Source organism: Stegodyphus dumicola, chromosome X2, assembly GCF_044657685.1.
Source record: "Stegodyphus dumicola isolate Sdum_Otavi_A_Nest chromosome X2, ASM4465768v1".
NCBI classification, from domain to species: Eukaryota; Metazoa; Arthropoda; class Arachnida; order Araneae; family Eresidae; genus Stegodyphus; species Stegodyphus dumicola.
The window spans coordinates 31,632,992-31,647,132 of record NC_140781.1 but is presented as its reverse complement, the minus strand read 5'-3'; positions in this window follow the sequence as shown (position 1 = coordinate 31,647,132).

Genomic DNA, 14,141 nt, shown 5'->3' with positions numbered 1-14,141 from the left:
TATCAAGTGGGCCGAATGTTATTTTCTCGAAGATAAAAGGAAACTTTGTAAACTGCAGACGTTGAGCTAGAATTTCAGGAGGATAAATATTGATATTACATTTTTTACTACTAGTAGTCAGTGCTTGTTATTAATATTTTTCTGCATAACGGTGTATTAAATTAGAGATGTACAAGCTGTTCGAAAAACGTGATTACAAACTTTACAACTTCCAAAGTATTCATCCTAGATTTGTACTTTGCATTAGAATGTTACTCAGCCAAAGAATTTAAAAAGAACAGTTTTAACAATAGGGTAAAATGATTCTCTATGCACAAAATTAAAAATTTTACATGGTCACTTAAACAAAGTGAGCAGTTAGTAAAATGTCCATTAAATAAAATGTCCAAATGTCCAATTATGGTCCAAATGTCCAATTATGTTAATTAGATATGTTCTGTAGATTACAAATCCTTAATATAACCGTCTAATAAAATGTAATTGATACGTAGAGCTCTTCCTGAAAGGAAACATCTTTAACTTAATTTTAGTTTAGTTTTATTTTAAGTTTAATATTGATTTTAAATTAATTAATATTATGTTATATATTATGTTATAACGTTTTAGTTTGAAAATATACTTAACTTCTGTAAGATATATGTAAATTTTAACGATAAATAGGAGTATGAAAGCTCCACTTAACATGACTGAGTAATTAATCCACTGCTGCATGCTAAGCAAAATTTTGTTAAATGAAAATACTAAACAGCGAGAGGGTTTAGTTAAGATTTATTAATCATATAACGAAAATATGAAAATGAATAACCTAAGTTACAGTATAAAATAGTCGAAGATGATAAAACTTAATTACTTAAGTTATAAAGTATTTCTCCCACCTTCTTGGCATGCCTTCGTGGTGTGGTGGTCTGCACACTGGGAGCGTATTCCAGAGGTCCGCGGTTCGATTCCCGGCGAAAGCGGTTGCTCATTTGTCATCTTTATTGCTTCTAAATTACCTAATGACTCCCGAGCTAAAAGTGGCTCCCGAGCTAAAAAGGTTGTGCACGTGCTAAAAAAGTATAGTACTTCGGAAAATGTATACTTTAATTTTTTCTTGGTATTGGGACTTTTTTTCCGTCTAGAAAGTCTCCTCCTTGCAAGGATAGGGAATTTACAGCTAATGGAAAATTTACAATTGATTAATTTCGAATTATGTATAATAATTTACTTTATGTAATTTTTCTACCTTTCATTAGTTATTATTTATGTAACATAATACATGTAGAACATATTTTAATTTATAAAGTGATGCAATGCATTTTAACGCTCAAACTTTCCTAATCTCCTAACATTTGAGTTTTTGAACAAATTTTAATTACCTAATAGAACTAACGAATTTATTATTATGTAAGTAAATTGATAGTTAGGAAAAGTACCTCGCAGAGGTACGATTTCATTACTTATCAGTACCATTACTGGTAAATAAATATGTTGCATATTACATATCAGTACCATTACTGATTTAATTTCATTATTTAAAGGGAACTAAGTTCTAAGGGAATAGATATCTTCCTTTAGGACAAAGTAGTATTGCAGAACTTTCTCTGAGTCGAAATAAACCTAAAATGAAATGGCATAAATTAATTCCAATTTTGACTCATAAAATGTAATTCCTAATCTTATTTGAATATTCATAATAACATTTGAACATGTGTTCAAAAACTGAATTAATGAAATAAGGTTTATAACGTTAGAAAATATATAACAAACAAACACCTGGCTGTGACATTTGCTCTCTTGCAATTGTTTAAGAACTGCAATTTAATATTGTCATAAACGGCTGCGTCATCTTTAACAAAGCACATAAGAGGGAGGTGCTCAAATCAATAGATAAACACTCAGAAATCGAACAATTGTAACGCAGCTTTGGTTTCAGAATTCCTGACAGACGTTTGCCATTTAGGCTTTACATAGATCACAAACCAATATCGAAACCTAAGCTCTGAAGGCTACAGGTTCCTTTAGTCAAATATTTCGAAACAATGAAATCACATATCTTTCCGTTCTTGAGATTTTCAAACATCTTTTTAAATGCATTTAAAGTCTTTTCGCAGTGTCATATATTTTTAATATATTTAGAATACTTATTGTTTATAAAATTACGAAGTTAGATAAATTTTATTTTGTTAAAAAACAACTGCAACAAACTCCCTCCCCCTATAAAACTACTACTAAGTACATTTCAAAGTATGTAAATATATAGCGAGATAAAAAGAGGAAACATTCTTAATGGAGCGAAATTAGGAGTCTTCTTGTAAAGCAGATAAAATTGATAGTAAAAGTAGACAAAACTAAGGAGCAACGTTCAACACAGTATTTTCGCTTTTTGAAGATAAAGAGATTTAGGTTACTCCTTGAAATCGAAGGAGTGTTCTGGTAAACCAATGCCAAGGTAAGGCTAGAATTTTTTTGTAAGTTTATTTTTGATTATTTATTTCTTCGTTAAACCTTGTGGCGTCTATTTCTTTGTTAAATTTTGTGAAGTTATTTAAAGTTTTTTAAGTTAAACAGCATTTTAAAGAATATATTACTTTCAAATCTTTAAACATAAGAGTGCATATTTGTGCAGTGGTCAAATTTGACCACTGCACAAATATGCACTGTTGATTTGTGCAGTGGGATGACCAGCATAAAATAATTCAAATATGCACATTAAGTGCATATTTGAATTATTTTATGCTGGTCATCCCACTTGAATTATTTGACGCTGATCATATAATTTATTTTGATGATCTTATCATTTATTTTTCTGACCATATCATTTATTTTGCTTCATAATGATCTCGTTACTTATCAAAATTGCTTCTCTTTCTGATTTCAATTATTTGAATTTATAAGCTTGGGTAACTAAAATCAATGACTTCTATAAAAGGCGTATGGGTGAATATATTCTAAAATATCTATTTTTTCTTATATTGAAACGAAACCTGTTGTGAGATAATAATAATAGAATGTACAGGAATATGACAAGCAGTAAAGTCTCACAGAATGTCATTTCTTGGAAATCAATATACTTGAATCTCAAAGTAAGCTATTTGCTTCGAGCAAATGTGCAATAGAATTATATAAAAGTATGTAAGCCATTCAAGACTATTTTTTCAAAACTTTAAGGTTAAAAAAGGGCCAAAAAATATTCTCAATAACAGTGCTTTTGCCAAATTATCCAAAAACATCCTTAGTTTAGTCTGTAATTCTCAGAATTATACTTATCGGAAAAATACTGTCCTGCATGTCTTTTATATGTCAGAGTGTATAATTTGCATGCGAAGAAGTATTTAAAAACATTTTAAATGTTTAAAGAAGAACTGCAATTAGGGAGAGCATACTACAAAGATTTTTACTTCCAGCCCATGAACTGCTTCAGTAATCTTTTAACTCGTAGTTTTTTTATTTTCCTTCACGCTTTTCAAGGCAAATCGAGTTTGCTGAAAGCGTGCCAAATTTTGTGAGACAGTTTTATTAAATAGAATTGCTGCAATCATTGTCATCCGAAACCATTTTTGTTACGATTCTGATCTTCCAACGTTTTAAGAACTGGTTTATGTATTCATTTTTTAAATTGGAGAAACTATCTTTTTGATGCTATTAATTACTGCTCTGTAAAAAGAAAACTGCATTGAAACTAAGGCACTAACACAGACGGAATAACAATAGGCAGAAAACATTAATGATATTTGAACTGTAAGTGTCTTTATTGCCATCACAATTTAATAATTTAATGTTCGATGTTGAAACGTTACTTAAGCTCTAGCATAATTCGTGAATATTCGAGCATATATTTAAAGAAACAAGTATAGGAAATCAAATATATCATACAGTTTACACTGCTAAAATGTTGTTGTTTTAAACACATAAAACATTGCATATTTTTCTTTTCTTAATTTCTCAGGTATAATTTGAGGCTTATATATAATTTTCTCAAGATATTTTACAGATATTATATGACAAACTGATATTTCAGTTTACGTTTTATATGATGGTAACCACAAATATGCTGGTAGTGATATTACAGAGTATTTACGTGTTTGATTAATAATGTTTTACAGAAAAATTATAGGAATTTTAAATGAGAAAGCAAGACGTGCATAGTTTTTGACTATTTCACCGTTTACCCCGAGACAGATTAGTAGATTATAAAAATATCGTCTGGGGTCAGTAACGAGACTCACTCGTTGAGGATAAATATGGCGTAGATCATTAGCCCCTGGAGAAATTCATCCCTTCGTACTTTCTGACCTCCGAAATGTGGCGAAATTGAAAAGAGTAATTTATGACTTAATTTTTCACATTCTCTCCAGGAGTTGCATCAGCATCATACAAAGCAAAGTTCGTTTTAAAAGACGGAAGTAGGAATGAACTTCCATTCCCCTTTCAGCTGACTCTGCAATGGGAACTACCGTTCGCTTGAAAGCGTAACTTTAGGGGATCATCTTTGTTAATCTTCAGGTAAGGGATTAGGAAAGCAAAAGATTTTTTTATCCTGGTTAAAGTGATGCTATTCAACATCCTTCAATGGGAAAATTAGACGGTTCAGGTAGCTTTAAAGCGAACTTCTAAATAGGTCTTGAGAACTGGTGCAAAGGGGAAAGAAATAGTTCTAGCGTAAACTGAAGCCAGTTTCGAAAACCGAAAGTTTATCTTTGGAAGAAAAAAAAAGATGGGGAATATTTGAGTTTTTTGAAACGGTTAAGTAGTTTATAAGGTTGTCAAAGTGATGAATTATTTCTCCCGCCTTCTTAGCATGCCTTCGTGGTGTAGTGGTCAGCATGTTCGACGCGAATTCGAGAGGTCCGTGTTAGAGTCCAGGCAAGGGCATTGCTCATTTTTCAAGTCTCCTGCTTCCAAACCTAATATCTCTACAAATTAAAGAGCATAAATATCCTGCAATACATTCTTCTTGAAGGAGAAAAGACCTGGAGCCTATCTCCATGGAATGCTTAGATGTTTTTCTAGTAAATCCAACATTAATCTAACGTTCATCTTTGCCTGAATTTTAATGTTTGCAAATGGTTTTTAATAATCTATTTTTTAATTTGAATTTGAATTTTTTTTCTTTGTTGACAATTTTTTGAAATGTATACTCTATATATATTTTGGCATTTATATTCTTCAATTTTAATGCTAAAATGCAATTTAATGCTTTATTAAGAGGTTAATACTCTTAGTCAAGGAATTAGCGAAATTTTAACTAACGAACCACATATCGATGAATGAATCACCAAATTAAGATGCCAATTGTTTACTCTCGATCAAGAAAAATTTTTAAATCTAAAATCCCAACCTAAATCTGAAAGATTCAGCACCGAAAAAGGTATAATGTTTAGCATCTTCCACATAAATCTCCACGTTTTAAACATTTACTTGCTTTTAAATTTGTGATTGATTAAGCATATTTGTAAAATTTGATATGTTTGTGACATTCAGGTATATTCTGTATGTAGGCGACATCGCGATAAATATGTTAGCCTTGTAAATTAGAATTTTCCGCTTGTTCGAAAAACTGTATTTCGCTCACTTTCGATAAGTCCTTTCAACTTGTTTTCCGCTAAAAGATTATTTTGTTCAAACTTATCTCACTTCAAAACAGATCAAGGCCGCGAATTTATATTCCGAGAAGCGCTGGATTTCTGTCTTCATTGGTATGGGCTTTTGTATATGTTACGGTGAAACACCTTCCGGAGAATGTCGACTTTAACCGGTGAATGTCAACATTCACATAGTCTCTTGGTGTATGTCCGAAATATTTTCCAAATACTCTTATTTCTGACTTACACCGGTCAATATCGACATTCACCATGTACTAATGGTGAATGTTGAACATATAACAATATTATATTTTCTTCTCCGTAATTCAGTCGCGAATAAACGCACTTGAGACTTGAAATAAGAACTTAAGAACATGAGAACCTAAAACACACAATACATTCAAAACAATAAAGGAAAATAATAGAAGTTAAAAACTTACTTAATTATATAGTACGTTCTAAATGAGAAAATAAAATAACAGTAATAAAAAACTTACTAAATTATGTGATTCAAATCTTATTTATTGCAACAACTTAAACTATTATGGCACTTTATGGCCTCTCTTTTCAACTTACACCAGAGCATATCTGTGATTGTCGACATACACCGGTGAGGGTCCGAATATACAAGAATGTAGTGCAATATTCGATCTTTCACCAACGTATTTCGTGACTGGTAACGTTCTCCGGTGAAAGTCGACATTCTCCAATTTCGGACTTTCACAGTAACATATATATTAGAAATGACCAAAGACGCTAAACATTTACAAACATCCAAACCTTCTCAGTTTCTAATCCAGGACCAAAGATACGGACGGTACCTAGTAATGCTAATCAATATAATAATCATAACTGATTATTATATTGACATATACCAATCATTATATTGACAATAAATATTCAAAACCGTCACTTTCATTTAGCAGCTGAGAAAGTTAGTAAGAACTTATAAAAATCCATAGCCTTCACTTGACCACACTCATTATTAGCCCGAAAAAAATCAATTGTATACTAACGAGATGGGTCAACTTCGTTTTCAGATCACGCCCAAATCAAAGATATCATAAAATATTAGCAATACTCCCTCACTAACGTAAAATATGAGACGAGAGTTTCCTGGTTCATGATAAAAATGGACTGAGTTTAAGTCTTCAAATTTTGTCACCTTTCTGTAGTTGTTATTACTAATAATTGCTGTCACGAATACTCATGTAGTACATGAGATTTTACCATATCACAGATACAAACACATTTTATTTTGCAATTTATGTGTTTCTTTCCCTTCTCAAATTAAAAATTACTAGCTTAGCAAGATCTTTGTTCACTAAGCGTATGTTAAATGCACAGATTATTATCTGTATGATTTCCATGCGTATCATTCCCAGACTTAAAACACCTAGCTTATTAAAGATTACTCTATATCTTTCCCCAAACTTAGTTCCGTATTCAAAAACATTTTAGACGCTTTCTTGTAATTGAAAAACATTGTTTATAATTAGCAGAGTTTTCTTGTCAGTCTTTTACTAGCGTTTTCCATTAAATAAAAACCCCGAGTTTTAGTATCTCTCTCCAGGTACTTCGAGTTTGTCGCATTTAGAAAATCACATTTATTAAAGGAAAGTGTCCTAACGTTTAGGAATTGCGAGTGAAATTTCTTAATTTAAAGACTTCCTTTGTTTAAAATAATCACGCTTAAGCTTCTAAGTTGACGTTTATACTTTGTAGGAAATTTAATATAAAGTAATGGAATTAAATCCTTCACGATAATAAATCGATGTGGATTTTTTTCTATTTTTTTTTTTTTTTTTTTTTTTTTTATTTTTGCCTAGAGTCAAATTTATATATTATATTTCCAAAACAACCTTTTGTCTGGAAGGCTTTGCGAGTGTCATAATAAACTATTCATTAGTATTTTTCCTCAATAGATGTTCATAAAATATTTCCCTTTTGTGTGGATGTTACAGATTGGGAAAATGTTTAGAAATCAAATTCTTATATTAGAACCACGACTGAAGATAAAGGATTTTATTCATTTTTATTGGAAATTTGTAATGTTTGCTTCATCGCTATTAAAAAATTCTGAATCTTCAACTGGAGACTTATATTAACTCCCAAACTAGGCCTGACTGCTAGCTAAAATATATTTAGCATTAGATATTCTATCATCACTTAGCAACTGCAAATAGCCCAAGGAGAGACCCATCACGCCTATACCTTTACTTTCGTCACGATAATGTTCGTGACTACAGAATAAAAACTTAACCGTGTCAACGAACTTTAAAAGTCATTGTTCATATAAATATATATTTATATACAATAAAATCTCAAGAAATCTTATTTCTGTTTCAAGCATGCATAAAAACTATACATTACATTTATTGGTTTTAGATGATTTAAACTGCTTTCAAAATGACGACTAATAACTATTTTAACAACTCTGTATTCAAAATGTAAAGTTCGTTAAAAGCGTAACTGAAAAAATGGCAAGCCAAAAATATACACTTCCTGCCTGACAAGCAAATCCCAACCAATTCAAAATCATTTCCTGGTGTGTCTTTGTCACATTAGGCAACCTTAGACTACAGTATCATATAAAAAGATGCAAAGCTATTTATATACATACATTCTTTTATGTGTCTGCATACTTTCAGTAGGATGTAACTGGAAGAATACATTGTACATATATTCAGACTTACTTCAAGAAATACATCTCTAAACGTATACGGTCTCTATACGTATAAGGATGTACCTTCGATATGCTAAATTGTTTTTTATATAAAATTAAATAATAAAAACACCAATTTATCTTAAACCATCTGATAATTATGTCTATTTTCTTTACGTAAAGCTACTCATTTATTTTGAAGCAGGTACACTCAAAAGAAACTGTCAAAATATTTTATTTATAATTCTTAAAAATGAAATTTAAGTGACTTAATAAAAAAAATACTCTTATGAGTGAAAAAAAGAATTAAGTTGCATTTTACGGAATTAAGTCATTTTACCAGCACCATGCCAGATCTAAGAATATACTTTCCCTTCCCTTATTTTAAGCTAAAATGTTTAGTTTTTTCCATAATAAAAATATGTAAAGATTTCAATGTTCCTGTGTAAAACAAACATGTATAAAAATAAAGATACTCCTAAGTAATAAAAATAAAGATGTTGACATTCTAAGATTCATATAAAAAATAATTATTATTGATATCATTCGGGTGTTTCTGCAACTGATTCCTGTCATCAACGATATGATCAGAACTTAAGAGGAAACAATGAGGGGTATATTTGCTTCAGTGATCACCTCAGCCTTTCATTTCTGACAATGTTCGCCGTGATCAACAACTGTGCAGTTGAACTGTGCAGTTTTGCCCAGGTTCAATTTAGTTTTGATCTAGAACGTGCTTAAGCATGAAATAAGAGCGTTTAGAATTTTTCCTACTATCAGCCTCTCTAGATAACTTTCACAGGGGCAAATTTTAAGTGCCCTAATACCCAAAGATTTCGCAAAATGTCCTCTAAGTTGTAAACATGTCCTTCGCCTTGATAATTTTTCATATTCTTGCTTTGGGTATGACGCTACATAAATGACCAGATGAAAGAATTATTAAATAATTTTAGCCATATCTTTGCAAAACGTAAACATGATGTGGTTGTATTGATATCGAACCGCCAACAGTAATTCTGACTTATAGACCATACACTGCATCTCTTAAAGATGTAGAGACATTAGATATTTTTCAAACAGGAGAGATGAAAAATGAGCAATGCCCTTGCGGGAACTCGAACCACGGATCTCTCGAATACGCGCCGAGCGTGCTGACCATTACACCACAAAGGCATGCTAAGACAGCGGGAGAAATACCTTATATACTTCCCCTTTTAAAGGGCGACTTGGAATTAGAAAACATAGTCGCCAAATCCCGGTGGTGGAGAATCATTATCCACCACCCTTTTTAGTTCGGAAGCCGCTGTAGATGCACTAAATTAATTTGAATCTGAGAGACTTGAAAAATGAGCAATGCCCTCGTTCGGAACTCGAACCTCGGACCTCTAGAATACGCGCCGAGTGTGCTGACCATAACACCACGAAGGCATGCTAAGAAGGCGAGAGAAATACCTTATAAACATAGCACTCAATAATAATCTTAATTAGTAGAGAATAGTTTTGAAACATTTTACTATGTTTAAGCGATACTAGAGACATCATCAGAATAAATAAAACTGTAACGAAATCATTCATAAATTAAATAATTCGAAAATATTTTTATAATAACTAACTACAATTTACACTCCTTCACCGTATTGCGACACTTAATTTAAGAAACATGCTGTTTTTCATTATTTATATTTTATTTTTCTGATGCAAATGAGAAAAAAATTCACCCTTTAGTAATAAAAATATATGCCTCTTTTCAAGAATATGATAAAATCATTCTCATTATAGCTATATTTTCACACTTACTCATGCATAAGAATATGCTTGCTAAGAAGAATATCCTGAAAATTTTTCAAATTAAATCTTTTAACAGAAAAATTCAGTAGCGCATTTGAATACACATTTACTTATTAATTTGGTTAATATCAGATGACCAACTTCTAATGAAACGTTTGTGTTGAAAGCATCTGAAATATTTAAACATTACTTACTCGGTCATCGTGAATTTCTGTCATCATACCACATCAATAATATTCGAGTGTATCTTTTATAGCAGAGCATTGATATATAAGATCAATACATTTTAAGTCCTACCGATGTTATATGGAATTTCAGATGTCAGAAAATTTTATACATAACGCAGTGCTAGGTAGGGTACATAAATGCTTTAAATTGCTCTCTCAATTAAACTGATAAGACTTGTGAAATATCTTATTGAATTGATTAGTTTTAATTAGTTTGTTTAACCTTTCCTATCTGCTTGTTCTACGACGAGGTATAAAAATTTCTGTTCCCCAAAAGATGTCACTTGAAGGAAATATAACTCTTCCTGGGCTGCATAGTGACGTATATATTCATTTACTTGTGACATAATAGGAAAAAACATGCATAGAAACATCATTCTTAATCGTTCAAGTTTGCACTTCTGCTGATGGTCAGATTTATCGTGAGAATGCAATACCGGGCACCTTTGGGCTGCTATGTTTTAGCCCCCTTCTTACTTGACGGAAGTTTTATAACCTATCAAATAATTAAGACACAATAACACGCCGAACAAATACTAATTCAGAAGTCAAACAACACAAATTAGCGTTATATTTTCAAATTTTCACACTACTAGTTTCGATGGTTTTACCGAACCACCATCCTCAGCTGCAAAAGCGCAAATGAACGAGATATAATGATCAGATAAGATAAGAAAGCATGGACAGAAAATAAGCTAGTGGCGCCATCTGTTGATGAAACCAGAACTAAAGCATAATTTCTTTAAAGGCTGAAGGCAAAGATGGATTGGAATTAGGATCGTTAACTAGAACAGAAAGATTTTTTGAATGTGAAATGCCTCTAGAAAACACAGTTCTCCAATGGAAAATGTTTTTTGAATAATTTTGGCAACAGCCATTTTTGCATTCGGCCTTTAAAGAAATTATGCTTTAGTTCTGGTTTCATCAACAAATGGCTCCACTAGCTTATTTTCTGTCCAGGCTTTCTTATCGGATCATTATATCCTATCTCGTTCATTTGCGCTTTTGCAGCTGATGATGGCGGTTCGGTAAAACCATCGAAAATAGTCCTGTGAAAATTTGAAAATATAACGCTGATTTTTGTTGTTTGACTTCTGAATTAGTAACCTATCAACTGTTTAATTTTTAAGTTATCACGGAGAGAATGTCTGTAACACACTAAATTATCGGTAGATAAAACTGCAGATACTGAATCAATAAATTCAGAGCAGCCTGTGAATTTCTATCGCTAAAAATTTAGCTAAAGTGTTGGTATTTCTGAATGAGAAAAGCAGAAGTACAATAAAAAGCTTGAACTGCAAGTAAAATAATGTTGTATTCCCGATTATCAGGATGCGGATTATCTGTGCTTGGTGGTGCCCATGTACACTCTTTCAACGCTGTGAACGAGAACAAACACTCGCAATTCCGAACGTGCTTAAAAACCGCTCAACTGGGTCTTTCAGCTTATCTGCAATAATTACCTCGTTTAAAACCTTCCGCATCTATAATCGAAGGCATCGTTTCGGTCAATCACTGAGTTTGTTTTTATTTCGTACGTATTTTCGTATATACTTTCTCCCTATTCTTCTGAAAACTGATTTAAAATTTTAGAACTAAATATGGGTAAAGAATTCGCTAAGAAGTAAGCGCAAAAAATGTTTTTTTAACATTGTAAGGAAAACTTACATTAATAAAGAAATTTTAACATGGCTAATCAACAATAAATTTTAGCCTAAGAATATGGAAATGACTGGCAAATTGTTTATGATATTGTTAAACAGAAACGTTTGTCTACCAAAGAGGATTCCAGTATAATGATAAAATGGCATTTCGAAAAACACGTAGCGAAATTCGTCAAATACTTAACATTCTCAAACACGAAATAAAATTGCTGAAATATTTTAAGAAATAAACACATAAAATATACATGAAATTTGATAGTGTACTGTATAGGCAGTGTTTGGAGTCACACTAAAGTAAACAAAGTCTGTTGTTTTTCTACGGTGAAAAGATTTGAGGAACCAGTTAATCATTTGAAATTATAAGTGAACCGCGGGTTAGCCGGAACTCTGTTTCAAAAATTCCAATACAAAAAGAAAAACAGCTCACTCGGTAGCCAATGAGCTTTGCTATTTAATGTTTTTGGGAGTTTCACCGGAATTCTATCGTCTGCTACTGGTATTCACAGTTCCTATTTTAGTGGGGTTCTTTATTATTATTATTTTTTTATCTGCCCTTCCTTCAAATCATTAACTCTCCCCATCTTCCCCTTTCTCCTTTCCATATTGTTTCCTGTAGTTGTTAAGGGTTTTCCTTTTTTATGTTTCTTTTTCTTTTGCCTTTAAGATAAGTTTCGATCCGTTTCGGCAAGTCGTTTTGTCTTTAATGATTCCTTTGAGAAATGAAGCTTTTGGGTTTGATCTCCTTCCTCTACGGTAAATGATGTCCTAGCCATATTTATGGCTCAGCGAGCGTTTTTTCCTCGTATATATTTACATTAGATGTTATTGAAGAAATTCTGAGCTTTTCTTACGGAATAATTAAGCAACTATGCCATAATGTATTTGAAGATGAATGAAATTATTCAAACAATTATTGAAATTTATTATTGATCAATTTGGTTAACGCAATTTTTTAAAGTGTTCACAAAAATGTAAATGATTCGTAAAAATTTCAATATTTTAATAATTCAAAAATGCTTTTTATTTGGCTCTTGTGTTCTTTCTAAATGCTTCATTTTCCTGCATTTTTAAATTGGTGTTCAACTATTTTTCACATGAAATATAAGCCTATACCATTTGGTTTGCAGATTCTTTATTATTTAATTTTTTAATAAAATAGAGGGCGATATTTGGTTTCAACAATCTGAAAAGTGATACAGCCGTTTATAGTGATTCAACGCAAAATGCCATTTTGAGATTAATAAACTATTATCAAACTCCTAATAGACTTACAGCTAATTTCGTCTCGTCTGAAAAGAACTACAAAGTCTTGAAAACGTTTAACAAACCTTTTCATTAAATTATAAATTGGAAATAAAAAGTACTTCTCGTGTTTGATAATCCCAACCACCACGTGTGACGAAATAACTTAAAGTAATAGTCATATTCAAATTAAATCTATATCTGTTAGTCAAGGACTACACAGCTGATTTAGCACAAAGTTGGCTTAAAATTTCTATCTACGTAACAATTTAAATGTCGGCAGCAAAAACGCAAAGGCGAAGATTTACTTTTTTATGACAGTGGTACGAATTTTAGTAACTGAGCCTCCAGAGACAGTGCGTATTGTGATTAAATAATATTAATAAGTTTTAAGAAGGACGAAAAGTCTTTGGGAGAAAACATAAGGGCAGATGATACGATTCCCGACACATGTTTTCCAGACCTTACTTATCACGGACATCTGTCTGATTTCCTTATCCTGATTTCTGATTTTAAAACATCTTATGCAAGACTGTTACCCAATGCATTTTTTTTCAGATATTACTAATTGTGTATTAAATATCAACTGCAATTTGGTCTTCTGATTGAACGATCATTGAAATATTTTTCTCCATTCTTACTTTTATTCCCAAGCTCTTTGGAGTTTAAAATTATTAATTATGTCTACCAGTATGCTGCGAAATTAATCAAATAATCAAGAGATAATAATTAAATCAAAGATGGTGGCAAAATGATCTATAGATATGAACAAAAATCAAAACAAAGAAATGTATGATGACATAAAAAAACAATAATGTGATAAAGGTAAATAGGTAACCAACGTAATTTATCGTAGGATAATTAATGGAAATCTCAAATTCAAGAACTCAAATTCAAGAACTCAAATTAGAAAGTTAACTACCTTGTAATCATATAATTGATAATTAAAATGACTAGATAAGTCCAGCAGATGCGTTAAAAGATGAAAAAT